This window comes from Lissotriton vulgaris, chromosome 9 (genome assembly GCF_964263255.1).
Source record: "Lissotriton vulgaris chromosome 9, aLisVul1.2, whole genome shotgun sequence".
Taxonomy (NCBI): domain Eukaryota; kingdom Metazoa; phylum Chordata; class Amphibia; order Caudata; family Salamandridae; genus Lissotriton; species Lissotriton vulgaris.
Window position 1 is genome coordinate 1,225,097,125 of NC_141697.1, and position 27,975 is coordinate 1,225,125,099.

At 45.0% G+C, this 27,975-nt stretch overlaps 1 protein-coding gene across 1 annotated transcript in view; it reads right to left on the reverse strand.

The window, feature by feature from the left end:
- Window positions 1-27,628, reverse strand: part of LOC147693104 (phosphatidylinositol 4,5-bisphosphate 3-kinase catalytic subunit gamma isoform-like) — a 97,565-nt gene extending 69,937 nt beyond the window's left edge. Inside the window, exons 1-2 of the mRNA XM_086939356.1 lie at window positions 27,482-27,628; window positions 1,090-1,216 (exon numbers count right to left, since the gene is read on the reverse strand). The gene's annotated coding sequence lies outside the window, so the exon portion shown is untranslated. The remainder of the gene's footprint in view (window positions 1-1,089; window positions 1,217-27,481) is intronic.
- Between the last annotated feature and the right edge of the window lie 347 nt (window positions 27,629-27,975).

A 27,975-nucleotide genomic window follows, 5' to 3' on the forward strand; every position in this document is an offset into this window, starting at 1 on the left:
GTGAGCAGGAGCGGGGTGGCCCCTGGAGGCCTCTGCTGGGAGAGCTGTGTGAGGTGCTGCTTGTGAGCAGGAGCGGGGTGGCCCCGGGAGGCCTCTGCTGGGAGAGCTGTGTAAGGTGCTGCTTGTGAGCAGGAGTGGGGTCGCCCCTGGAGGCCTCTGCTGGGAGAGCTGTGTGAGGTGCTGCTTGTGAGCAGGAGCGGGGCGGCCCCCGGAGGCCTCTGCTGGGAGAGCTGTGTAAGGTGCTGCTTGTGAGCAGGAGCGGGGCGGCCTCTGGAGGCCTCTGTCGGGAGAGCAGTGAAAGCTGCTGTTTGTGAGTAGGAGCTGGGTGGCCCCTGGAGGCCTCTGCTGGGAGAGCTGTGTAAGGTGCTGCTTGTGAGCAGGAGTGGGGTCGCCCCTGGAGGCCTCTGCTGGGAGAGCTGTGTAAGGTGCTGCTTGTGAGCAGGAGCCGGGTGGCCCCGGGAGGACTCTGTCGGGAGAGCTGTGTAAGGTGCTGCTTGTGAGCAGGAGCGGGGTGGCCCCGGGAGGACTCTGTCGGGAGAGCTGTGTAAGGTGCTGCTTGTGAGTAGGAGCTGGGTGGCCCCTGGAGGCCTCTGCTGGGAGCGCTGTGTAAGGTGCTGCTTGTGAGTAGGAGCGGGCGGCCCCTGGAGGGCCCCACGCTGTCAGCAGTGACAGGACGTCTTGTACATAAATGATGAACACTCTTACAAAAACGGAATGGTACCTGAGGCTGTTGAGGCCAGGCTTGCCAGAAGCACCAACTCCTGCAGACCCCCTCCGTGTCGTTTGTAATCCAAGGGGCACGTTGTTATGCTGTAATGAATAATACTTTATGTAATATTACTCTCTGCAATATGTTCTTATTCGAGGCCCTTCATCATGTCTCCTATGGAGCCTGTACTAGAACTGGAGTCAGGAGAGCATCACCCCTAGGGCTAGATGGTCTTTAGCCCCCCCCCCCCCCCCCCCCCCGTGATGCTGTGGCTCACGCTGCTGTGACCGGGGCTGAGCAATGTCTGGAGTCTTATCTCAGTCACACCCAAGGACTTCACAGGTCTTTAAAATACCATTTCCATGCCTTTTGAAACGTACCGTTATCACAGGATGCCTTTTGGATTAGCATCAGTTTCATCCATGTTCCAGAAATGAATGCTCGATTTATTCAACAGGATAAATGGAGTTTTCTCATTTTAGGGCAACATCCTGGTACATCCATCGTCTAAGGAGAAAACAAGACAGAATTAATTACGAAGTGTTTGATGCATTCAGGGAACACGGTATGGCTGTGAAATGAAACATATGCATATTTTTCACTGGACAAGTTGAATATTTAGGTCATCAGTTGACTACGGAAGGCGTGAAGCACAAAGTGGCTTGTCTATGGTCCTCACTAATGCCCATTGGCCCAGCATAGTTGATCAAGTAGGATCTTTCCTAGAGTCGTGGGATTACTATTCAAGCGTTGTGTAAAGATATGCTGTGATTACTGAAACCCGTAACAACGTATTGCGTAAGGGAGTGACCTTTCAATGGGGTGAGAGTGAGAATCAAGCAGTTGATAGTATTAAGTAACTGATTGGCGAAGCGCCTCAGTTGAAACCATACCGGGAAGTAGAATTGTGTGATCACTGTTGGTGACAGCTCGATTGGCACTGGTGCAGACAGAGCCAGAGAGAGGCTGAAAGGAGCTTCTTGTAAATTGTGCTTCGAGGTGTCTTCGTAGTGCTCAGACGCACTACAGCGCCATTGAATGTGAGGCACTGGCTTGTCTATGGGCCACAGAGCACTTTAGAACCTTTGCTTGGGGAATAAATACATTTTATTCTGACCACAAACCTCTACAATGGGAACCATTTATTACAACGCAGGCATTACAACATGGTGCATTTACAAGGCAGGCAGTACCACAACTGTGACGTTACCACGAGTTCCATTAAAACTCAAGTCATTACAACGACTTGCTTTACAGAATTCGGTGTTGGACTGGTGTTTGTTTTTAAGTCCAACACCTTCTCTACTGATGGACCGACTGGAGTTGGAATAGTAATTTAAACTATTCCAAAGTCCAGAGCTTCCCTAAATCAAGTCGTTGTAATGACTTGTGTTGTACTTGAACCCGTGGTAACGACACAGTTGTGGTATTGAATGCGTTGGTAAGCCACTCTATGTTTTTTGGCATGCGCGGTAACAGGTGATATTCTCTACAATACCTCCTAGATGAGAAAGGTATGGGCAGAGCATCTCCACACTTAGTGAGAATGTTATCATGATTCCAAGAATTTAGGAGCATATTTACGACAGACGGCGATAAATATCGCAAAGCAAACTTAGCGCTTTGATATTTATCACTGTCTATCACTGGAATATATCGCCATGCTTGCGCTGTATTTACAATGCCTAGCGCAATGGCAATATAAATTCCAGTGGGGTAATCGCCGTTTCCACGGAACTGGTTTACCAGCGATGTTACCTATGGGTTAGTCATGATTCAAGCAGACGTTAGTTTTAGGCGAAAACAGCGTTTTTCGCCCAAAACTAACATATGCTAAAATGCGTGGGCCACCTTGAAATTATATTGCGATGTGCACATTAGCGATATTTACAAGGTTGTACTGCCCAGTGACGCCCACTTTGCATCTCATTAGAGATGCAAAGGGAGGCATCGGAAAAGAGGATGCTAATATGCGCTAATGCATGTTAGCACCCTCCTGTCAATAGGGCAATATATTTATCTCTGCTTTTTTGGCTTTAAAAGCCAAAAAAACAGAGATATGGCCCTCGTAAATATGCCCCTTAATTTTTAAATATTGGATGCATCTGGTATGGACAATGCGGTGGCAGCCTAGGTATCTAGATTTCTTGTAAACAAAGGCAGCGAGAATGGAAAACATGAAGGAGAAGGTGAATGCCGGGTAGGCATAGTTGATGTGATTGGGAATGATAATATGGCTGCTACAAAGAATGAGTGGAAAGGTTGTCCTCTTAGAAGACCAGGGTCCAATCCGAAGTACGAAGGTTTGTGGTGAAAATATGGCCAAAGAGCGGTGTTTGTCACGTAAATCGAAAGCTTTTCTTAAGGTCCCAGCTAAGTTAAGGAAGGAGGGGGATCTTATTGTTCGAGGTGATAAGGTGATACCACATGTGATGTTGCAAAACAGGTTAATAAAAATAGGTTGTGAAGGTATGACAGCGACTAAGAAGAGATTCCTGGAGCAATATTGGCGGCCAGGAATGGACAAAGATATAGAGTTACATATTGGTACATGCCAAATTTGACAAACTTCTGATAAGGTCTTAGTTGCACATAATTCTCAGCTTATTCCTGTAGACTTACTTCATTGTTATCAGGAAAGGTTAGCAAATGATTGTGTTGGTGCTGAGCCTGGTTTGTCCCAACCCAAGGTAATAAGTTCATTATTGTGTTGGCTGATTATCGATCTAAGTGGGTTCATTTTTCCTCGTGCCCAGGAAAAATTAGCCATTGATTAAAAGCACGGTAAATCACATTTCATCTCGGGTTCTAACAAAGTTGAGCACTTGTTTAAGCTGGTCATGGGCACTTGGAATGACCAGCTTCAGTGCTTTAAATGGGCCGGTACTCACCGGTACTGAGTACCGGCACTTCCGATTTTTTTGCCGTCAGTACCGGCACTTCTCTCTAGCCAGGGAGAGTACTGGTACCCTGATCCTCGGCACGGCAGGCTCAGGTGTTAGGTTTCTGCTCCAGTGCAGGGCAGATTCCGTTCTGTTTCCGAGCAGCTTGTACTTAATTAGCCGTAAAGTATCCTTTTCTAGAGTAGCTGGTGAAGATTCCAGAAGCACGCATTTGAATGTTCCCAAACTGCAGGGGGGTGAGAGGGCTTGGGTCATGCTGTGATTAACAGGACAGGGTCTCTAGACAGACCCTGCACTGTCAATCAGATGCGCAGCGACCATTCAGGTGAAAGTGTCATCATGACTTTCATTTTGTATTATGATTTAATCTGTGTTTTTTGACATAACCACATTTCTCATGTGTTTTAATATGTGCTGCAACTGGTACAGAAGTCTCTATATATGATGATATTTTGCCCTTAGCCCCGCCCCTAGCCCCGCCTACTTGCCACACCGCTATTTTAATGAGTACCTGCACTTCTTTTTCCCCATTTAAAGCACTGAATGCAACCAATAAAGTTGTGCAAGGTTTTAAGCTGGTCAGTGCTTTAAATGGGGAAAAAGAAGTGCAGGTACTCATTAAAATAGCGGTGTGGCAAGTAGGCGGGGCTAGGGGCGGGGCTAAGGGCAAAATATCATCATATATAGAGACTTCTGTACCAGTTGCAGCACATATTAAAACACATGAGAAATGTGGTTATGTCAAAAAACACAGATTAAATCATAATACAAAATGAAAGTCATGATGACACTTTCACCTGAATGGTCGCTGCGCATCTGATTGACAGTGCAGGGTCTGTCTAGAGACCCTGTCCTGTTAATCACAGCATGACCCAAGCCCTCTCACCCCCCTGCAGTTTGGGAACATTCAAATGCGTGCTTCTGGAATCTTCACCAGCTACTCTAGAAAAGGATACTTTACGGCTAATTAAGTACAAGCTGCTCGGAAACAGAACGGAATCTGCCCTGCACTGGAGCAGAAACCTAACACCTGGGCCTGCCGTGCCGAGGATCAGGGTACCAGTACTCTCCCTGGCTAGAGAGAAGTGCCGGTACTGACGGCAAAAAAAATCGGAAGTGCCGGTACTCAGTACCGGTGAGTACCGGCCCATTTAAAGCACTGGTTGCATTCATTTTAGAATAAGTGGTCTCGCTGCCAGCCACGGCGTTAAGTTACTGGAGGATCAAGTCACGTATTTGCAGCACTTTCAGTTACCCTGATGAAGTGCTCCTTGTTCAAAATGAATTGGGTGAATATTTTCACGGTTACCCGAGATGAAATGTGATTTAACGTGCTGTTGAAAAAAACCTGGATGGGTATTCCGCGAGCATTGAAAGTTTGGAATCATGTTGCCTCTGTGTGAGTTTTAAAACATGGAAGATTATTTGAGTGAAAATGGATGGAAAGAATTACTTGGATGAGTATTGGATTGTTTCTTGTGACTGTTGTTTACATGGCTGTGCGGCTTGAAATTAAATTAAAATTAAAAACTACCTTTCCTTTTGCTGCCTCCGACTCCTGCCTCAGTTGTCTCCCAGAAGTCTCTAGGATAGCAGGCTCCCTACCCAATCCAGACGCTGCTTTCACTATGAGAGCAGTGCCAGTATTGGTCTGAGCAGCCTGGTCTACCGCTCACAGTCCCTGGGAGTCGGTGGCTTTTCTCCAAACAGGCTGGGAACACAGCAGGGTTGGAGAAATAGAAGTGCGCATGTCTGTTTCGCTGGCCTAAGACGACCGGCCAAACTTACATACGAACTTCCAAATGCTCACCACTGCTCCTGGCCCTGCCTCGGCCTACACGCATGCCTAAACCAGTCACAGAAAACTAAAACGATGTTGTTATAGTATCATTTTATTTTTTTGTCACTGACTTTGACGCCCCTCTGCCATTATGGAGGAGCTGACTCTGCTTGCCAAGTAGAAATGGCAGTTTGAAACTGCACACACAGGCTGCAATGGGAGGCCTAATGTTTAGAGGGCTGCTTAAGTGGGTGGCACAGAAAGTGCTATTGGACCACTCGTACCATTTAATTTACAGGTCCTGGGTACAGGTGGTACCACTTTACTAGGGACTTATAAGTAAATTAAATAGGCCAATTGGGTTCAAGCCAATTTTTAAAGAAGAGAGCACAAGCACTTTAGCACTGGTTGGCAGTGGTAAAGTTCACAGAGTCCTAAAAGCCAACTAAACCGTGTCCAGAAAACGGGAGGGTGAAGGCAAAACGTTTGGGTATGACCCTGGAGAAGTACAACAGTATCCTTTGTTGATAAACTGATAAGCCAATAAAACTAATCACACACCCATATAAAGCCGAACTCAACATTGGACCAACATACCATAACAACCTCATACACATTCACCAACCAAACAGACATCTATGCGCTACGGCACTCTCACTCACATACACCCCTTACATTCACAAAAACAAAACTAGAGGTTGCTCCTTCTTCTACATCACATCCAGAATACGGAACCACCTCCCCAGCCCATCAGGGCCTCCTCCGCACTTCTTGAGTTCCACAAGAAGCTGAGCCCGGGCTCTTCGAAAAACTCTGCAGGGATTATTTGCCCACTCACTAGCTCTAACGCCTGATAGCCTCGAGGGCGATTAGTGCACTCTACAAGTCCATATAACATAACATTACATAAACATAAATGTAACATAAACATAACATCCGAGAGGAAGTAGGTCCCAGTCTTTATGTTAACCACATCAATTCCAATGAACTGTGGCAATCGCTCGTCATCACTGGAGATTGCCGATTGTACTTGTCTTGGACAAGTCATAAGTTTCATAAATGTGACCTAGAAGCTCCCCAGATTTGAGGTGCTGGACCACTTCCATACTTAGCCTGAATTAAAAGGGAGTGGACTGTAGTCCATTAGGGTAGCATGGAATGTGGTAATAATATATTAATAATAATAATAATAATAATAATAATAATAATAATAATATACACATTTAATATAGTGCACAAACCACTTCCCAAGGAGTATCTCGGCGCAGCATAACTGAGCAGGACGAACTACCTAAAACAGCCAGGTCTTCAAAGCCTTCTTAAAAGCGATAGTGTCTGAGCATAACCGAAGATTAGTGGGGAGTTTATTCTAATGATAGGGGGCATTGCAGGAAAAAGATCTACCCCTTGATCTGAGGTCTGAATATGGGGGACAGTCAAAAGAGCCTTATCTGAGTATCTAAGGCATCTCACGGGATGAAAAGGAATTAAACGCATGGACAAATAGATGGGGTGGGATATGTGAAGTGCCTTATGTGTCAGACAGCAGAGTTTAAAAATGACCCATTTTCTGATAGGCAACCAATGGAGATCCCGAAGAATAGGGGAAGAGGGGGAACGGGAGGGAAGATTCCAAACTAGTCTAGCAGCGGTGTTCTGTTCCACCTGCAACTTTGTCAACAGTCATTTACTGACTTTAACAGAGCATTCCTGTAGTCCACGTGACTGATTATAAGAGCTTGAACCAAAGTTTTTCTGGCACAGTTAGGGAGCCAAGGAAGAGCCTTTTTAAGAAGCTTCATAGAGGCAAAGCAAAAGCCACAGGAGGTGTTTACTTGGTCCTTCATGGACATAGACCGATCTAGCTTCAGTTCGAGATTTTTCACAGACTGTTCCGGAGAAGGAGCTGGGCCCAATTCAGGCGGCCACCAGTCGGCACACCAGAGCCCTGATGCTTTCCCAAAAAGCACGATCTCGGTCTTGTCGCTGTTCAGTTGAAGATAGTTACGAGACATCCATGCAGCGACTTCTCTCATACAAGTAGCAAACTTGCTTTCCACTTTGTCTGGCTCTGATCCTCAGGAAATTAGAAGTTGGGTGTCGTCAGCATACAACACTATCTCCACATCACGGGCAAGAGGTGCCATATAGATATTAAAATGGGTTAGACTTCGACACAAGTCCTACGGTACTCCCCTCTGCAAGTACATACTACGAGACTTGAAAGGGTCCAGGCAGACCATTTCTGTTCGATTGGTAAGAAAGCTGCAGAGCCAACGCAGGGCAACGCCATGTAACCCAGCCTCGTGAAGCCTGCAAATGAAGATGGCATGGGAGACTGAGTTAAATGCTGCAGACAAATCCAATGGGACCAACATAATAGAGGTACCTGTGTCCAGAGAGAGCCTGATATTTTCGACCACAGGCCAACAAAGCGCTCTTTGTACTATGAAGCTCTCTAAATCCGGATTGTGAAAAATGAAAAATTGGATTTTTTTCGAGAAAGGCAGTAAGCTGTTTGTTAACCCGTTCGGTGCGTCGAACAGCCCCGGCCATCCGACGTCACAGTGGGGATGTGCGGAGGACGGCCGGGGACCATCTGAAACACGCCCACTCAAAAACTCACCCGCACCGCGGTGGAATTCGTGCTGTGGTCACCAGGTTAATAAACCTTTCTAGAAATTTGGCCAGGAAAGGTAATGGTGAGATTGGTCAGTAGTTGATGGCATCTTTAGGGTTTGCAGAGGGTTTCTTTAGCAATGGAGACACCAATGCATGCTTCCATTCTTTGGGGACTGTAGCTGAAGTCAGAGAAAGATTATATAAGTAGGTGACTACAGGAGACAGACTAGTTGCTAAGCTGTTATTCTAGGGGGGCATGGGTCCAGAGGTGAACCAGACTTCGCATGAGCTAGCAAATCTAAGACCTGACCCTCAGAGGAAAGCGAGAAATTACTCAGGGATGGAGGTGATTAAGATCAAAATGATGCTGAGAGCTGTCCCAGGTAGCTGGAAGCTGTTTATAGATGATTTCAATTTCATCTTCCAATAAATTGGCTTCTCACAGAACTCCTGGGAGGCCTCAGAAGTAGCAAAATAAGCGCAGGGTTTCATGAAATTATTTAAAGATTTCAAAAGTTCTTTGGTGGAGTTTCCTGCTTTTTCAATTGAAATGGCGCCCCACAGAAATCACTGGTGTTGGCGTCTGCCTGACCAGAACATCCAAGCCTGGAAGATATTCTCACCAAGCATTCGGAACTGAGGGGCAGATTTACAAGCCCCTTGCGTGACTTTTGCGCCGCCGTTGTGTCACTTTTGTGACGTAGCGGCGTCATTAAAGTTGGGGCCCATTTACAACGCGACACATCTAGGGAGATGCATCACCTTGTAATGCCCTGCGCCACATTATACCTGTGCAGGGTAGGCGTTCTCATGCAAAAAGCAAGGTAGAACTGGTACAGTGAAATTTACAAGATTTCCCTGCGTCACTCTACGCATTCACTGCGTCAAAATCCCTACGCCTGTTCAGACCAGGAGTAAGGATTAACGCAGGGCATTTTACCAGGGACCTACCTATGCTTTCTGGCGCACTGCTGGAGTTGCGTCACTTTTGTGACAAACTCCAACAATGCGTCACTTTTCCTCCAACAGATGTGTCAGAATTTCTGATGCATCTGTAATTACTTGCGCCATGGTGCACTGTATTGTAAATACAGCGCATCCATGGTGGCGCAAGGACATTTGAAGGTGACGCAAGGAAACTGACACATCTATGCAGATGCGTCAGTTCCTTGTAAATCTGCCCATAGACAATATGAGCACGCAGGTGTTCCTTGTGCTATGGTTAGATGAACACAGACTGTGCATCAGCAGCCGCTGCATAAGAGAAGTGTGCACACACCGTGACGCTGCAGAGCAGACATGGTCATTCAGCACTAGAACAGAATGCATGCACCAATCGGGTCCACAAACAAGTAAACTGCTTTAGTGAATGCAAAATAGAAAAAAAACACACAAAAACGAGTTCATGTTCCCATTCAACTGATCCCTTTGCACAGAAACGAGTTCTGCTTTTTCACTTGTCTTGAGCAGATGCATTTATTGCTTTATTCCAGTTCAGGCCCTCTCGCTCCTCCCAGCCCTAATCCGGTTCTGCTTTCTGTTGTTTGCCAGCCCTGCTGTCATTCCTTGCAAAGCATCGGGTTTCTGTATAGTTTCACGGGTGTATGGGCAAGGAACCCCCCAGGAACTGACACAGGAGAGCTGTTTGCACACCTAACCTAGGCGAAAACAGCATCTGTGAGCATAAGACTTATTCTCATTGCTGAGAATTATTTGATTTATTTTCTACTTCAAGTGGTACATAAACCTTCCATACATTGCACTGAAAATCCATGCTCTTAGCGTGATACAAAGATTTACTCTTCTAATGAGGGGTACTGGTTCTAAACAGGTGAATGTAGTAAGAGAAAAGAATTGCCTAAGATATTGGTGGGCTGGTTAAGGAGGCAGGCGCGTTCCTTATAGACAGTACCACTAGAATTATGTGGCAGGGAGGACCAAATTATGCAGCAGCGTTGACTAAATTATGCACCAAGAAAAGACAAATTATGAGGCACAATGCAGCCGATTTCAATCAGTATGTTCTTAACTATTTTGTCATTTTCTCACATTTTAACATTGTATGGACAAATGTTTCACCTGTTAATATCAGTTTAACACATAAATACCGTTTTTGCAACTGAAAGATAAACTGTCTCTGCGCTACAAAAGGTATGTTACTGTGCGCAACACGTGTGGTAGTGTTTTGAGTAACTTTTGATCCGTTTGACCTGAAAACAACAGTTTTTCTTTTTTTAAATCTTTAAATTCTGCAAAGAATATGATGTATTATGTTCAGGGCAGCTGAAATTATGTGACAGGAGAGAGCGAAATTATGCAGCAGGTTTAACTAAATTATGCAGCAAGAAAAGGTAAATTACATGGCATAATGCGCCACATATTGTGATAGCATTACCTCATTATTTCCTCGATTTTCCAGTTACCACTGACTGGGCATAGGTTGCACCTCATTAGTACCAGTACCAAATATAAAAATGAGCACCAGAAAGGTGGCCAGTCAATATTTACAAAGAGCCTTCCAGTGCACTGCAACACGTGTCACTGTGTTTTTTGTAACTTTTGAGCCGTTTGAGCTAGAAACAAAAAAAATAAAAATCTGTAGATTATGCAAAAGATGATTATTTGTCAAATGCAGTAAATCCATAATACTGTGAACAACGTGCTAGCCATGCAATTGCATAGTTCGTGTCCCTGAATATGTTATAAGTGCGGCGAATGCCCAATTAAGTGGAAAACACAGCAGAACCGTATAATTCCAGTTGCACTGCTAATAGAGCAGTATGCCAATCCATGAACAACGTGTGAATCAGCTGGCAGTGCAGTGCCAGAGTCCCGACTGCACGGAACGGAGGGAAAGGGTCTCTAATCGTGTTCTCCCGAATATATGACATTACAACGCAAACAATCACAACAGATGCTTTTACAACGCGGTTTTTACATCGCAACTACCATTACATTGCATGATTTTACAACGCATGCCATTACAACGCATTTTTTTAAATTACCTTTACAACGCATACCATTACAATGCATAATACTTTTAGGGTAACAGTAGGGCAAGTGTTGGATAGTATAAGGGTAAAAATTACTATACCCACTACAGTAAGTGCAACAGTAGGGTAAGTGTTGGATAGTATAGGGGTAAAAATTACTATTCCCATGTACCCCAAAACCCATATCCACCCTAAAACTAATAAAATCTCCATTACTTACCTTAAAATGCATTGTAATGGCATGCGTTGTAATGGTATGCGTTGTAATGGCATGCGTTGTAATGGTATGTGTTGTAATATCATCCATTGTAGTGACATGCGTTGGAATGTCTGTGCTGTAATGGCTTGCGATATAAATGCAGTCGCATTGTAGCAGTTGCGTTGTAAAGGTAGTGTGTTGTAATGACTGCGTTGTAATGGTTGTTTCCCATTCTCTCTCCACCAGTGATAATTATAAATAACAACAATATTTTATTTCTGTAGCACAAGCACAAGGGCGATTTTTAAGAAACATTTTTGCACACAGCTATAACTATCCAATCAAAAAAGGTACTCATTTTACTGACCTCTGGAGGGCGAGTTGATCTCAGCAGGAATCATAACCTACAAATAACACCCACAGCTCAGCAGAGAGCGCTCAACCTCTTGAGGTATTTTACCAGCATGGTATTCCATAATTGGCACACCCAGGTAAGACTAAATGGAATGGAATGTTGTCTGGCGTAATAACCAGTGAGAGGGGTTCGAACATTCCATCTTTCACTTCTAGTTTTTCCTCAGTGAGTTGGCCTGAGTGGCCACACGGACGCCAATTAGGGGTTTGTGGGGAACCCACACCCTGGCTTGTATTTTTCAGGGTGACAAATGGGGAAAATAGGGACAAAGGGACAATCGTGTGAGGTCACCATAGTTCAAAGGGTTCGAGATGTCACTTACGCTACCTCTTACGCCCTCCCCATGTCCTAGTTTGTGTTTTCCTGGGCACATGGTATGTGGTATTCGGAGATACCTATAATGTTCTTAACTCTGTATGTATTTCACTCATCAAAAGATAAACTGGTCAATTCACACTTTCCTATCATGAAATATTTCCTTTGTTTAAGATACGTGACCGCCCGAGAAGCTCTCTTTGGCTTTATTTCACATTCTTCCATATGGCATATACAGTGGGTAATGCAATGATTTTAATTTGTGTAGTAAAAGTGTTTGATATCATCCTGTAAGTCTGCGGTATGAGGCACAGTCTGTTTTGCAACATACATAGTTGTGATGCCCTAGAGATTATGCTCTCCTACATTACTTCCATGGATGCGATAGCCAGCAAGTACACAGACCTCTTTGGCCTCAAAATACTACCACGAGACACATTAGGTGTCTCTCTCCACCGCTAACCTGTGTAGAGACCTACACCCTGAAAGAGGCCCATTGTAACCTGATTTGGGCGAAACATGTTGACGTTCTCTGACTGTACGCTCCTACATTTGTTTATATATAATTAAAGACACAGGACACACTATTCAACAATATTCCTTGGTGTTGTTCACCTCTCCTTTACATTCTACAGATACTTTTCTCTGGCTACTAAGGCTGTTCCCAGACCAGCCATTAATTGCAACATAAGGATGTATCTTACCCTGGGGACAAAGCAATATAACTTGGGACAGAACCTTTTACTGTTGTATTTACTATAATGCACTGTAAAATAAAAGCAATAAAAGCAAGCAGTGTACCCCCCAACAAACCAGGGGCAGGGTCGGTGGCCCCATCCTGCTTGCTTGTATTAGGGCCCATGGTATCCATGCTACGTCACATGTGCTTCCTGCTTGGAATGCATAATTGGTTCTCTCTCCTCCCCTCTTCCTCTCCCGCACTTCTATGTCTCGTGGACTGCTGCACTTTCTTCTGTGGTGCAGCACTGTCTCTCCTGGTCGCCAGTTACACTCTTTATGCATCAGCAGCCGCAGGCGCAATTCGGTGGGTGAGGAGACCTTTGCCACCAGGAATACAACCTTTCGCCGCACTCTAAATGTTGGGTGACGCACAAGTGGACGATCGGGGCATCTGCATTTTGGGGTTGTCCAGTTAGTGTCCAGCCTTCTATAAGGTTCTGAATGTTCATCTGATACTACTGGTGATAAACAAGGGGAAACAGCATTTACAACGCAGGCTTAATCACGCGGGCCGTTTCAAATTAAGTGGAACAATGTTTGTCTTAACCATGCATATGCGCAGTTAAGGCAGTCAGCGCTCTAGATGCAGAGTGGATGGGAAGAAGAGGACCTGGAAGGATCAGGACAGGAAGGACTGGGACGTGGCTTGGTAAGGCGGGCTGAGGCTGGAGGGTGAGGGGTCGGTGTAGGTTTTAGGGCTGGAGGTCGGTACCAGGCCTCAGGTGGGTGGCTGGGATCGGAGTAGTTTTTAGGGCTGGAGACAGTTTTAGGGCTCAGGGTGGGGGATCAGATTTGTTTTGGGCTGGGGGCCTGATTTTACCGCTCAGGGTATGGGTTGGTATAGTTTTTAGGGCTGGGACCTGGGTTTTAGGGCTCAGGGCTGGGAGGGCTAGGGTGTGATCTTTATCACTAATATACCTTTGCCAATCGCGCCTTTACAACAAAATTCGTTGTATATTTCATCCGTGGCAAAAGGCATGTGTGGTAAAGAAGCGGTCGTTCTTAACAATGCGTTGTTAAGGCATGCATGGTTTAGGGAGTCATTGTCCCATCATCATACAACCATAAACAAGTGCAGACAATTGCCCAGGATGCTGATCTGAATTGCACTCAGTAAGCAAGACAGACGTGGTTCTTAGACCCAGTGGAGATCTCGTATGGCCATAATAAAGCTTCCTTCCTCATGAAACCACCAAAGGTGCAGGAGAAATGGGTCTGCCAACTGGAGCAGCCAGACTCAATCTGGCGACCTGGCTCCTGAGGACTTAGAACTTCAAACCCAGGTCTTCCACAAGGAAGCAGGGAGGTTCTGAAGGAAGCCATACAGCCAAGCACAACAAGCATTGGCATAGCCAATAGGTCTCACCTTTGGGACCTTATAAGTGTTTAGTTATCCAGCACAATATCCTTGGTGCAACAACATCAAGTGTTGCATGGCTAAACACTTATAAGCTCCCAAAGGCGAGACCTATTGACTATGCCAATGCTTGTTTTGAGTGGATGGCTTGTGTAGGTATGCCACTGTGGGGTAGAGATGCTGCGAGGGCTTTTATAGGACCCCCTGTGACATTGTGCCTCTTCAAAATGTATCTTGGGTCTGGTGTAATACTTATAGCCCCTATTCCCGTCTTCTCACACCCAATGTATCCTTAAATGTCCCATGTACAGCCGGCGTTGACACTCCTATTACCCCTGCCCTCCAGTGACACTTTACGTGTCACAGGTGGTGGTGGACGTCATGGTGGTAGTGTAAGTGGTGATGGTGGATGTGGTGGTGGTGGACGTGGTGGATGTGGTGGTGGTGGATGTGGATGTGGTGGTGGTTGACGTGGTAGTGTTGGTGGATGTGGTGGATGTGGTGGTGGTGGATGCGGTGGTGGTGGATGTGGTAGACATAGTGGTGGTGGATGTGGTGGATGTGGTGGTGGTGGTGAATGTGGACGCGGTGGTGGACGTGGTGGTGGTGGTGGGCATGTTGGTGGTGGACGTGGTGGTGGTGGATGTGGTGAGGTGGTGGAATTGGGGTGAACGTGGTGGACATGGTGGTGGACGTGGTGGTGGTTGACGTGGTGGTGTTGGTGGACATGGTGGTGTTGGTGAACATGTTGGACGTGGTGGTGGTGGAAGCGGTGGTGGTGGACGTGGTAGACATAGTGGTGGTGGACATGGTGGATGTGGTGGTGGACATGGTGGATGTGGTGGTGGACGTGTGGTGGTGGATATGGTGGTGGTGGTGGCTGTGATCGTGGTGGTGGATTTGGTGGTGGTGGTGGTGGTGGTCGTGGTGGTGGTGGATGTGGTTTTGGACGCTGTATTGATGGACGTGGTAGACATAGTGGTGGTGGACGTGGTGGATTTGGTGGTCGTGGTCGTGGACGTGAACGTGGTTGTGGTGGTGTATGTGGTGGTGGTGGACATGTTGGTGGTGGACGTGGTGGTGGTGGACGTGATGGTGGTGGATGTGGTGAGGTGGTGGACGTGGTGGTGGACATGGTGGTGGTGGACGTGGTGGTGGTGGATGTGGTGGTGGTGGATGTGGCGGACATGGTGGATGTGGTGGTGGTGGGCATGGTGGTGGTGGACATGGTGGTGGTGGATGTGGTGGTGGTGGACATGGATGTGGAGGTGGACATGGTGGTGGTGGACATGGTGGTGGACATGGTAGTGGACATGGTGGTGGACGTGGTGGTGGACATGGTGGTGGACATGGTGGACATGGTCGTGGTGGTAGATGTGGTGGATGTAATGGTGGTGGACGAGTTGGTGGTGGTGGTGGTGGACGTGTTGGTGGTGGCGGAAGTGTTGGTGGACATGGTGGAGGACATGGTGGTGGTGGACGTGGTGGTGATGGACATGGTGGAGGTGGATACGGTGGTTGTGGCCATGGTGGTGGTAGCCGTGGTGGTGGTGGACATGGTGGTGGACGTGGTGGTGGTGGACGTGGTGATGGTGGTGGACGTGGTGGTGGTGGATGTGGTGGTGGACGTGGTGATGGACGTGGTGGTGGATATGGTGGTGGTGGTGGACGTGGTGTTGGATGTGGCGGTGGTGGTTGATGAAGTGGTGGACCTGGTGGTGGTGGTGGTCATGGTGGTGGACGTGGTGGTGATGGACATGATGGTAGAAGTGGTGGTGGACGTGGTGGTGGAAGTGGTGGTGGGCGTGGTGGTGGTGGACATGGTGGTGGTGTACATGGTAGTGGTGGCCATGGTGGTGGTGGACGTGGTGGTGGTGGACATGCTGGTGGTGGTGGATGTGGTGGTGGACGTGGTGGAGGACATGGTGATGAATTCTTTAAAGCTAGGGTATGTTGGAAAGTCACCAGACTGTGATTTTCTAATGAGGAAAGGGGGCGTGAAAGGACCAGAGATACGAGAGACCAGGCAAAATGCTAACTGTATACCTGTGGGAGATGGGGCAGAAAATAACTTGCAGTTGAACTTGAATGGTGCACTTATGAGTGAGTAAGCGTGTCTTTTTAACCAGTGGGAATATAAACAATTAAAAGTAAAACTTTGTAAAACAAAAAAAATGCACAAGGGCTGCTTTCTTTCCGGGCCACATTCAAAAGTTTGTTTGTTTATTTAAATTGTGCGCACGCACGCAATGGCTGCTTTCTGGGGACTGGGCATGAGGACATTGGAAGGAGCTGCAGCTGTTAGAAGTATGGTGGACAAACAAATGAATCAAAGTTATTTTTTCCCTTTTTTATCCTAAGTAAGGTGGCCCCAAAGAGATTGAAACAGTGCTTTAAATTGGTACCAGTACATCTTGTGCGAGTGGTTCGCTTACTATTTATTTATTTATTTATTTATTTCTGACATTTATTGAGCGCGAACGAATACCCGTAGGCGTCTCGGCGCTAAACTAATCAGATGTCTTTCCCCAGATATTAAAAACTTAGGCAGATCGCTGGGCCGTATTACTGGTTAAACAGCCAGGTTTTTAATCTCTTCCGAAACTGCAAAAGTTAGGGGCTGGTTCTGATGTGTTGTGGCAGGGTATTCCATATCTTAGGGGCCGCAACAGAGAAGCGGCGGTCACCCCAGGAGACTGTTCTAGAACGTGGAACCACTAATTGGTTGAGAGTTATGGATCGGAGCTGTCTGATCGGTTTATAGGGAATAAGCTGGTCCTTGAGGGGGCGTGGTCCTTGGTCGTGAAGTGCCTTATAGACTAGGCAGAGTGATTTAAACTTGATCCTATTTTGGATCGTCAACCAGTGGTATGTCCTTATAGTGGCAGAAATGGGTGCGAACTTAGGTATTCTAGACAGCAGACCTGCTGCTGCATTCTGTATTGTCTGCAGCTTTTTAGTTACCATGACTTGTGAGTTTAGAAAAAGTGCATTACAATAGTCTAAGGATGATAGAACCAAGGAACTGACCAGTGTTTTGGCACAAGCATCTGGCAGAAAAGGGATGATTTTCCTTATCATTCTGAGTTTGTAGTGGGCTGTGGCCGCTACTTTGTTCGCGTGTGCCATGAAATTGAGATGATCATCAAAGGTTACTCCCAAATTCCTAACCTTAGGGGTCGGGCTAGGAGGGGTGCCGAAGTCTGGCGGCCACCAGGTTGCAGACCAAATCGGGGAGAGGGGTCCAAAAATGACCACCTCCGTTTTATCGGAATTGAGCTTCAGGCAGTTACCTGCCATCCACTCTCCAATAGCCATCATTCCTTTTGGGAAGCGTTCTGCCAACTCCAGCTCGTCACCTTTAATGGCCAGCACCAGTTACGTGTCATCAGCGTATGAGGTTAGGCTCATCCCGTGTGCTTTGATCACACAAGCAAGGTCCGACACATAGATGTTAAATAGTGTCGGACTAAGGGATGAGCCTTGAGGAACCCCACACGGTAGTGACAGCTTGGCTGATTGGTATGGCCCCAGTGTGACCGCCTGCGTTCTATCGGCCAGGAAGGAGAGCAAGTCTTTCGCAGTGTGATGAACGCCCATCATTCCGACACGGTCGACCAAGATCTTGTGGTCGACCGTGTCGAAAGCTGCCGAGAGATCTAGCAATACAAGTAATGCTTTATAGCAGCAATTTCAACATACCCAGGTTTTATGAGCTGCCAGCCACGTGGAGCTGGAATGCAGAGCACCGGAAGTGAGACAGAATGCATCAAGGAACACACCTACAGCCCTAAAACAAAGAAATATATGGCTTTGATGAAAGGAAATGCATTGTTAGACGTAAGGTATAAATCTGAGTTGAAAGGAACTACCAGTTGGTGTTTTGTAAATCACCCATTCGTGTTTGTCACAAACGACTAAGTCTAATTAAATTAAGGTGTATTACTAAATGATTTATGTGGTTCTGCACCTTTACAAGGAAAGATGTTTTAGTTTTGTTGTAGATATGCTTTATCGTCTCTGAAGTCTAACTAGGTAATTGATATTACAGGAGAGGGGCATTTAGCAATAAGTGGGTGCCGAAAGTAAAAGTGCATCGCGATGCACTTAATTACCCATGATGGAGAAAAGACAGATGGCGGCTGCGCGGGAGCATGCGATCGTGAATGCAAGCTTGAGGCAGCCTCTGGTAGCACTTTGAAAACCCCCTTACTAAAAGTCAAGCCTAGCAAGCAGCGCATGCGCTGCTCTAGGTTCGACTTAAAAACTGATATACTAACTGAAACAGGTATATTCGCTGGTGCGGCAGCCGGCATGGGGTCCTGGACGGTAGTACACAGGATACTACATGAATTAGATACCTCGCTTACCTTCGAGAAGGTTATCTCACTGACGCATCACGCAATGTTCACCTGGCGTATACTAGGGACATATATGAAGAAATATCTTCACTATCCAAACCATCAAGAGATTCCTAAACTGTGCGTCTGTGTCTCTCGCACCTCATCATCCACCAACCTGCAACGTGCTGCGCCTCATAACAAGATATCTGCGCCTCGTGGTCCTCACACAGCTGCGCCTCATAACATGATATCCGCGCCTCGTGGTCCTCACACAGCTGCATCTCATCACACGATAACCGTGCCTCGTGGTCCTCACACAGCTGTGTCTCATAACACGATTTCCACGCCTCGTGGTCCTTGCACAGCTGCGTCCTATAACACGATATCCGCACCTGCTGTGTCTCATAACATTATAACCGCACCTCTGTGGTCATCAGACATGACATGGAACCACTTTCCACTTTGGTCAAATCAAAGACAACATCCTTCCAACCACACATTCTACACGGTGCAGTATGCTACCCATGTAGGTAAGCACTTCAGTCCCCCACATCGGGGTAGTAAGCGCTATTTATATGTTGCAGCACAATACAACACAATACATCCAGACCAAGGCTTTGTACTAAGAGGTGTGGACTCGACTAGTGAGCCAGTGTCGAGGAACTCCCAACTTTTGTGTGTTGGAGTCAGTGCCCACAAACAGCCTGCCTGCCAACTTTCTATGTCGTCAAGAGGGAAAAACCGAAACTTTTTGATTCTACAAAAACTAAATTATTAACAGTTTGTGTGTTTTTTCGACGTAGAGCAGGCGTAGCGCCAAGAAGTGCTTTACAACGATGGTTTTAATGTCTCTGTGGCAGGATGCTCTTAGACAAGGGATGCTGGGCATAGACCAGTGTGGAGGAAGGAGCCGCCTTAAGAGCACACTGGAGAACTGAAACCATGACTGAGAGAGGAGTAAATCGGATTGTAGGCAGTCTTTCACATATTATATTACTGGTTTTACAGAATTACATTACACGTATTTACAACGTGGGGCACATGGAGGGATTTCTTTAAGATCACAAGATGCGTGGGGCACAAGCGGTGATGCTGGGATTTGAGTACTGTTTCACTGTTAAAACATGTCATGAGGGCATATCAACAATGAGTGGCGATAATTATCGGCCAGCGCCCCTAGCGCTGATTTCGTTAACATTTGGCTATCGCTAAATTAAATTGCCGAGTTAACGCGTTATCATCAATGCATAACTCAAGGGCGATAAATAATCCAGTGATAGCGGCGGAAAAACCCCTTATCGCCAGATAAACATAGATATGCGAGCAGCGTTAACTGTTCAGCTCGCTGATATGGGAGTGTAGATGTAAACATACAATCCACCTCCCATAGGGAATACTGCTAAGTCCGGTTTCAGCAGACGTTAGATTAGGCGATAATGGGGGTTTAGCGCGATTCCCATTGTCGCAATGCAGGTCCGTGGCTTCCTTGTAAATATGGAGAAGCTGATTATGGGAGTTATTCACATGTATTTAGTTGAGGAAAGCCTACTTTGCATCTCATTAGAGATGCGAGGCGTATTCAAAACGGCGGCTGTCACACGGAAATACGCGTTAGCCTGTGCTTGATGATAGGGCGATGTTTAATTCTCTACTTTTCAGCCAAAAACGGCAGATAAAGCGGCGAAATCAGGCTTGATAATATGCCCCCAAGTTCGTGATGCAAACAGGTGCTTTAAATCAGCAGTACTTACTGCCAGGGACTAGGCTCTTGCGCTCCCATTGGGCTCGGGGACAGTGCCCGGCTCAGGCTCCCTTTCAAGCCCTTGACATTCATACTGTACTGAGGAGACAACAACTTAATGTGAAGTCCTCCAAATAGAAATCAAGAAGGTAGGCAGGTTGAAAGTTGAAGATCATTAGTATGTTTATTGCAGATAAGGATGAACCTATCCAGTGCCACCAACCAATCCAAGCAACTGCTCCTAGACAATTGAATATTAACATTCTTGAACCATAACAACAGAGCGGCTTGGAACCCACACATGAATGATGTCACCAGATACTAAGGCAAATGAAGCTCATGTAAATAAAGTAACACATTACCATAAATAACATTAATATAACAGAATATCACACATCTTTCACCCCAAAAAAACAAAATGTACGAAACATAATCCTTCAAATATGCCGGTCTTTTCACAACTCTAGAAGATGCACGCATAGCATCTGAAACAGAGTCATTACACTTTTTAGGAACATGTGATGCACCAGAATCGCTTATCACAGGCTTTGGAACAACAGAGACCCTGTTAAGGTTCCAGACCCTATGATCCTGAGTCCTGACAGCATTGTTAAACACTTTAATGACTTTAATAGGACTAGAGAATTTCACCTTAGAACCCGGAAGTCTAATTACCACAAAATCACCAACTCCAACCCCAGTGTTCTTCATAGCCTTCCTAATGTCGAAAGGTTCCTTTCTCTTTTGACACATATATTTTTCTTTAATACGCCAATCAGGCTCTTTTGAAGAGGAATTGCAAACAGACTCACCAACATCCCTCACCCAAGAAGGTTCAACAAGAGTACTGGGAATCCTCCCCTTGAAAAGAAAAAACTGAGATTTCCCAGTTGAAGAGTGCTGGGTCAACCTATATAATTCCACTTTCTTTAACACCTCTTCTTTCCAATTAAGACCTGATGACTTGGCCCAGGAAATAGTTTCTTTTAAAACTTTGTTAAATCTCTCAATCATTCCGTTTGTTTCTGGGTGATACAATGCACATTTTATATGAAGTATACCTCTATTCCTCAAATAACACTCCATCTGTTGTGAAACTACTTGAAACCCATTGTCCGTGAGAATGGAATCTGGAAATCCTTCCCCAGCTATAACCGTATCTAAAAACCTTATAACTTGAGAAGTCTCAATACCCTAAGAAAAGCAAATCTCAAACCATCTCGAAAATAAATCCAATAGAACCATGATAAATGTCTGTTGACCATTATGATGAACAGGACCAACAATATCAAAGGCAACCTCACTCCACGGCTTCTTAGGAAGATCCCCGACTACCATGGGCTGAACTCTCACTACTTTAGACTTACCACTCTGAGTACACACCAGACACTCTCTAACCACTCCCTCAATGGAAATATCCATTCCAGGCCACCAATAACTCGTACGCAATCTTTCCTTTGTTTTAGACATCCCAGAATGTGATTCGTGGGCAAAATCAATCAACTTCCTCCTAACCTCAGACGGAGGAACCAGTTTGGTACCACGCAACAAAAACCCATCACAAAATAGCAATTCATTTCTCACACCCCAAAACTTTGAAGCTTCAACAGAACAACCATTTTTGTTCTCCCAACCTTTACGTAACAGAGCAATGACCTCTACAAGAACAGTATCCGAGGATACTAACTCTCTCCATTTATCCCTACTCACAATTTCTACATCAACAAAACAGACATGCATTTCAGGATCATCCCATTCATCCAACTTCACTTCTTCGTGTCCAACATTCACCAATCTAGATAATGTGTCAGCCACACTATTATCAGCACCAGGAATATATCTAATCTCAAAGTCATACTCTTGGAGAGCAATGAACCATTTCGTAATCCTACTAGAGATCGTATCAATCCCTTTTTTTGAAAAAACCTCACACAAAGGCTTGTGGTCCGTCTTCATTATAAACCTAGGGCCCGATGTAGGTAAATCTAATTTACCACTTCTAAAATACCGAATCATACCGATTCGGTATTTAAGAAGTGGTAAATTAGAGGGGGGGAAATGTAGGTAATTCTGATTCAGTAAATACCAAATCTGTAAGATTCGGTATTTACTGATTCTGTAAATACCGAATCGGTATCCCCCATTGATTCCTATGGGCCTTGAAGCCCATAGGAATCAATGTGGAATACCGAATCGGTATTTACCGATTCGGTAATTACCTATTCTTGCAAGGGTGCAGGGGGTGTCACTTTGACACCCTCTAGCACCCCAATTACAGGCTTGTGTGCCATGTGGCACACAGACATGCCCTAAGGGCATGTCTGTGTGTCACATGGCACAGATGTGCATGCACAGATGTGCATGCACACCTGGATTCGGTATTTTACCCCCCAATTGGATTGGGTGGTAAAATACCGATTCTTAAAGCCCTGTGGCACTCTGACATGTGCCAGATACATCTGCATTTACAGAATCAGTATTTTACCGAGTCTGTATTTACCGATTCGGTAATTTTACCGAATCGGTAAATACAGAATCGGTAAAATACTGATTCTGTAAATGCATGCCCTACATCTGAAAACCGTAATACCGGTCGGAAACGGCCGAATTCGGCCGTTTCCGACCGGTATTAGGGCACCTACATCGGGCCTTTAGTCCCCCACCAAAATTTCTTAAACTTTCTGACAGCCCAAAACACCGCCAGAGCTTCACGTTCGATAACAGAATATCTTGACTCTGGATCCCTCAAACCACGCGATGCAAACATGACTGTAGACATCCCTTCTTCACCCTCTTGTTGTAGAACTGCACCTAGACCCTTAAGACTCGCATCAGTAGTAACAACAGAAGTCTTACACAAATCAAAACTTGTCAAAACCGGTGGAGATTTCAATCTATCCTTAATAAGATTAAACTCCTCATCACACATAGGAGTCCATTTAAATTCACAGCCTTTCTTTAACAAACTCTTCATATTGGCTGTTAAACTCGCAAAACCCTCAACAAATTTATTGTAGTATTCTACCATGCCAAAAAATTTGGCCAACTCATCCTTACAAGAAGGAGGTGGCATTTGAGTAATGGAATCAATAAGACTGGACTTTGGAGAGATACCACTATGTGAAATTGTATGTCCAAGATAATGAATTGAGGATGTGCCAAATGTACATTTTTCAGACTTAATGGTGAGATTGGCTTCACCTAATTTCCCAAGGACATCAAAAAGAAACTTCTCATGCTCAACTTGATCTTTTGCAAAAATCAAAATGTCATCCTGATACACACAGCAACCTTTACAACCCTCCAAAACCTTTTCCATCATGCGTTGAAAAACAGCTGCAGCTGAGACAAGCCCAAAAGGCATACGTACAAATCTAAAAGAACCAAACGGGGTGATGAATGAAGTAAGATCCCTGGAAACCTCATCCAATTCGACCTGATGGTAGGCCGAGGTCAAGTCGATGGTGCTAAATACCTTAGCACCATCCAACAATGTAAGTAACTCTGAAATGTTTGGTAAAGGGAATCTATCTACAATAACACACTTATTCAACTGTCTCAAATCCACACACAGACGAAGTGAACCGTCCGATTTGCGGGCGGCTACAACCGGAGAAACCCAATCTGTTGAGGTTACTTCCTCAATGATGCCACCCTCTTGCAATTTGCACAATTCTCTTTTCATTTCTTCTCTCACAGCTAATGGAACATTCCTCGCTTTACAATTAAATGGTTGTGAGCCTGGACGCAAAGGTATCTTAAGCTTAAATCCTTTGAGACAACCCAACACATTTTTGAACACATGAGGAAACTTCTCTTTAATTTCGCCTCCAACGTACTATCAGAGGATATCGTAATTGTCTGTATAAGTTCTTTGAGTTTAATAGAAGAATCACTACCTGGATCTAACAAGACCCCTAAGTCACCCTGATGGAACCAACTAATTATGCTATCACCTTTAAGTGAAACATAAATCTTCCCTGCCTTGTAGCGCCCCTTATATTCAAACAGCCCATTAGAATATCCTTTCAAAGGAATAATTTCACCCCCATACGCTAAAGGAAGTACGTCGGGTTTGTGCAGGGTAATTTTGTAAGACAGTTTGGATTCAAAGAAATTAATTTGAGATGATGGTGATCTTGGCACCCGAGTCGAATAGAACTCTAGTAGACTCTCCATCAACCAAAATTGAATCTAAAGGACAGGATTTAGTTTCACCATGGGACACTACTTTTACAACTATCTGTCCGCAGACAAAATCCTCCTCTAAAATCTCAGCCTCTACTGACTTTACATTAGAGGAACTAGTCTTAGTCTTGCAAACTCCGGAAAGATGCCCCTTTCTTTTACACTTGGTGCATATAACATTCCAAGCAGGACATTTTTTATCACTGGCCAAATTACCTAACTTATCACATCTGAAACATCTTGTACAAACTTCTTTTTTTAACTAAATTTAGAAGAACCAGAAACAGTAAGAGGATTAGTGCTAGACGTAATCTTTTCAGCAGATTTGACAGATTGAACAGAGGCCTGTTTATCCTTAATTAGGGTATCAACACACTTGAGAGAATATTCAACCCTCTTAGCAACTTGTAAGACCTCGTCCAAGGTAGGCTCATCCCTCAACCAAAGTTCTTCTCTTACTTTCTCGATGTTACACCCAAACATGAATTGATCTCTAATTCTTTCATCATACAGATTCCCAAACTTGCAGGATGAAGCGAGCTTCCTCAACTGAGTAACATACCCTTCAACGTTTCATTATCCTCCTGTTTCTTTTTAGCGAATTGATACCTTTCCAATATTGTACTTACTTTTGGTAAGTAATGCTTATCAAGTTGTTTTAAATAAATTCAAATTAATTCAAGCCAGAACTCTCTTCATCAGTAAGTTGGGGAAGATGGTCAAAGACGTCTTGACCGTCCGACCCAAGACAATGAAGCAGAAGAGAGGTTCTACGTTCAGCTGACAAACTAACACCACACACTCTGGCATAACGCTCGAATACTTTCCTCCATTTCTTCCATTTGATCGTTGGTTCACCAGGGGACATGAGAACAAATGGTGGGGCTGTGACATTCTGCATGACCAAAAGAATGTCAATAAAACACAACCACAGAGAAGAAATATAAACTTGTGAGAGAAAAAAATAATAATTGTGTGCACCAGCATATAACACAAACGCGATCTTCACTTGGCAAAACAGAATACTCCCGTGCAAACATTAATGAATAACATCGTAGAGGTCTTCACTCGACGAACAAATCCTCCTGTGTAGCAGTTCACAAATTAAATCGCAGCATAACCGAAGGTACCCAATTAGCCAATGTCAAACTCCAACACAGTTGAGGTTAAGTTAATCTAACTCCAACAGGAGTTATGGCAAGGTTGATGAATAAACATTATTAATTAAAACTTTATGGCAAATTCTAACCAAAATAAAAGAGAACCTTTTCAAAGTCTGAAGACAGCAGAGAAAGCTCTGTTCAGCTAAACCATAATATTCAACAGTCAGAGCTCTGCAAAGGTGAAGTAGAAAAGCGAAGTCCCAAAAGAGTATATATATATATTCTGCACCGATTAATCTCTCAGCCCAGTTTAATAAAAACAAAAAGGGCGAGAGTGCAGCGAAATTTAATTCTTTGGTTAAAATAAATTGGCAAAAACACAGATGAAAATTAATCAGAGGTTACTCTGAGTTTAAAGGAAACAGTACCTTCAAATAATTTCTCAGAAATTGGTGAGGCTGTTGGGTTCTTCCTTTCACCAGCTGCCGACTACGCCAATGTGAAATCTTCCAAAAAGAAATCAAGAAGGTCGGCAGGTTGAAAGTTGAAGATCATGAGTATGTTTATTGCAGATAAGGATGAACCCATCCAGTGCCACCAACCAATCCAAGCAACTGCTCCTAGACAATTGAATATTAACATTCTTGAACCATAACAACAGAGCAGCTTGGAACCCACACATGAATGATGTCACCAGATACTAAGGCAAATGAAGCTCATGTAAATAAAGTAACACATTACCATAAATAACATTAGTATAACAGAATATCACACAACAATACATGTAAGCAGCACTTTACAAACAGACACAAATCCCTTCTGCAGGGCACAGGTTAGAACTCACCTGAGACAAGTGCAAAAGTAAAACTCCAGCTCAAGTGAAGTTAGTGCAGCGCCATCTGAGGCGACAACAACTTAAAAGCAGTTTACAAACAGAAGCAAATCACTGCTGCAGAACACAGGTTGGAACTCACCTGGGAGAAGTAAAACTCCAGCTCAAGTGAAGTTACTGCAGCGCCTTCTGAGGCGACAACAACTTAAAAGCAGTTTACAAACAGAAGCAAATCACTGCTGCAGAACACAGGTTGGAACTCACCTGGGAGAAGTGAAACTCCAGCTCAAGTGAAGTTACTGCAGCGCCTTCTGAGGCGACAACAACTTAAAAGCAGTTTACAAACAGAAGCAAATCACTGCTGCAGAACACAGGTTGGAACTCACCTGGGAGAAGTGAAACTCCAGCTCAAGTGAAGTTACTGCAGCGCCTTCTGAGGCGACAACAACTTAAAAGCAGTTTACAAACAGAAGCAAATCACTGCTGCAGACCACAGGTTGGAACTCACCTGGGAGAAGTAAAACTCCAGCTCAAGTGAAGTTACTGCAGCGCCTTCTGAGGCGACAACAACTTAAAAGCAGTTTACAAACAGAAGCAAATCACTGCTGCAGAACACAGGTTGGAACTCACCTGGGAGAAGTGAAACTCCAGCTCAAGTGAAGTTACTGCAGCGCCTTCTGAGGCGACAACAACTTAAAAGCAGTTTACAAACAGAAGCAAATCACTGCTGCAGACCACAGGTTGGAACTCACCTGGGAGAAGTAAAACTCCAGCTCAAGTGAAGTTACTGCAGCGCCTTCTGAGGCGACAACAACTTAAAAGCAGTTTACAAACAGAAGCAAATCACTGCTGCAGAACACAGGTTGGAACTCACCTGGGAGAAGTGAAACTCCAGCTCAAGTGAAGTTACTGCAGCGCCTTCTGAGGCGACAACAACTTAAAAGCAGTTTACAAACAGAAGCAAATCACTGCTGCAGAACACAGGTTGGAACTCACCTGGGAGAAGTAAAACTCCAGCTCAAGTGAAGTTACTGCAGCGCCTTCTGAGGCGACAACAACTTAAAAGCAGTTTACAAACAGAAGCAAATCACTGCTGCAGACCACAGGTTGGAACTCACCTGGGAGAAGTAAAACTCCAGCTCAAGTGAAGTTACTGCAGCGCCTTCTGAGGCGACAACAACTTAAAAGCAGTTTACAAACAGAAGCAAATCACTGCTGCAGAACACAGGTTGGAACTCACCTGGGAGAAGTGAAACTCCAGCTCAAGTGAAGTTAGTGCAGCGCCATCTGAGGCGCGCTGCCTGCAGGTGAGCACAGGTGGGCGCTTTGAGGTTTTCTGCTGAGAGCAGCAGCTCTGCTCACACACTGATTTTTTTTCCCCACAAGTGCCTTCTCTATAGAGTTACAAAGGTGGATTATGTGATTTTTCTGTACTTCCTTCTTCCTCGTTAACCTTTTAACCGCAGGGCCGGTTGTTATGTAGAGAGAGACCGCATTCTTAAAGAGACAGACATGTAATTTAAATTTCAGTTCAGCTGCATACGGACCAGAGACAATCCCACTGGTGCACCCGCCACAGAACAAACAAGCAGCCGGAAATTTCAGGTATTCACTTTTAAAAAGCACAACCTTGCATGTTTTCTTTCAGGTAGCAACTAAACCCATCTTTTCTCAGTGTGTCTGGGTTTGCCACTGGGCTGGTGAAACATCAAGGCGACAGTAGGCAGATGCCTT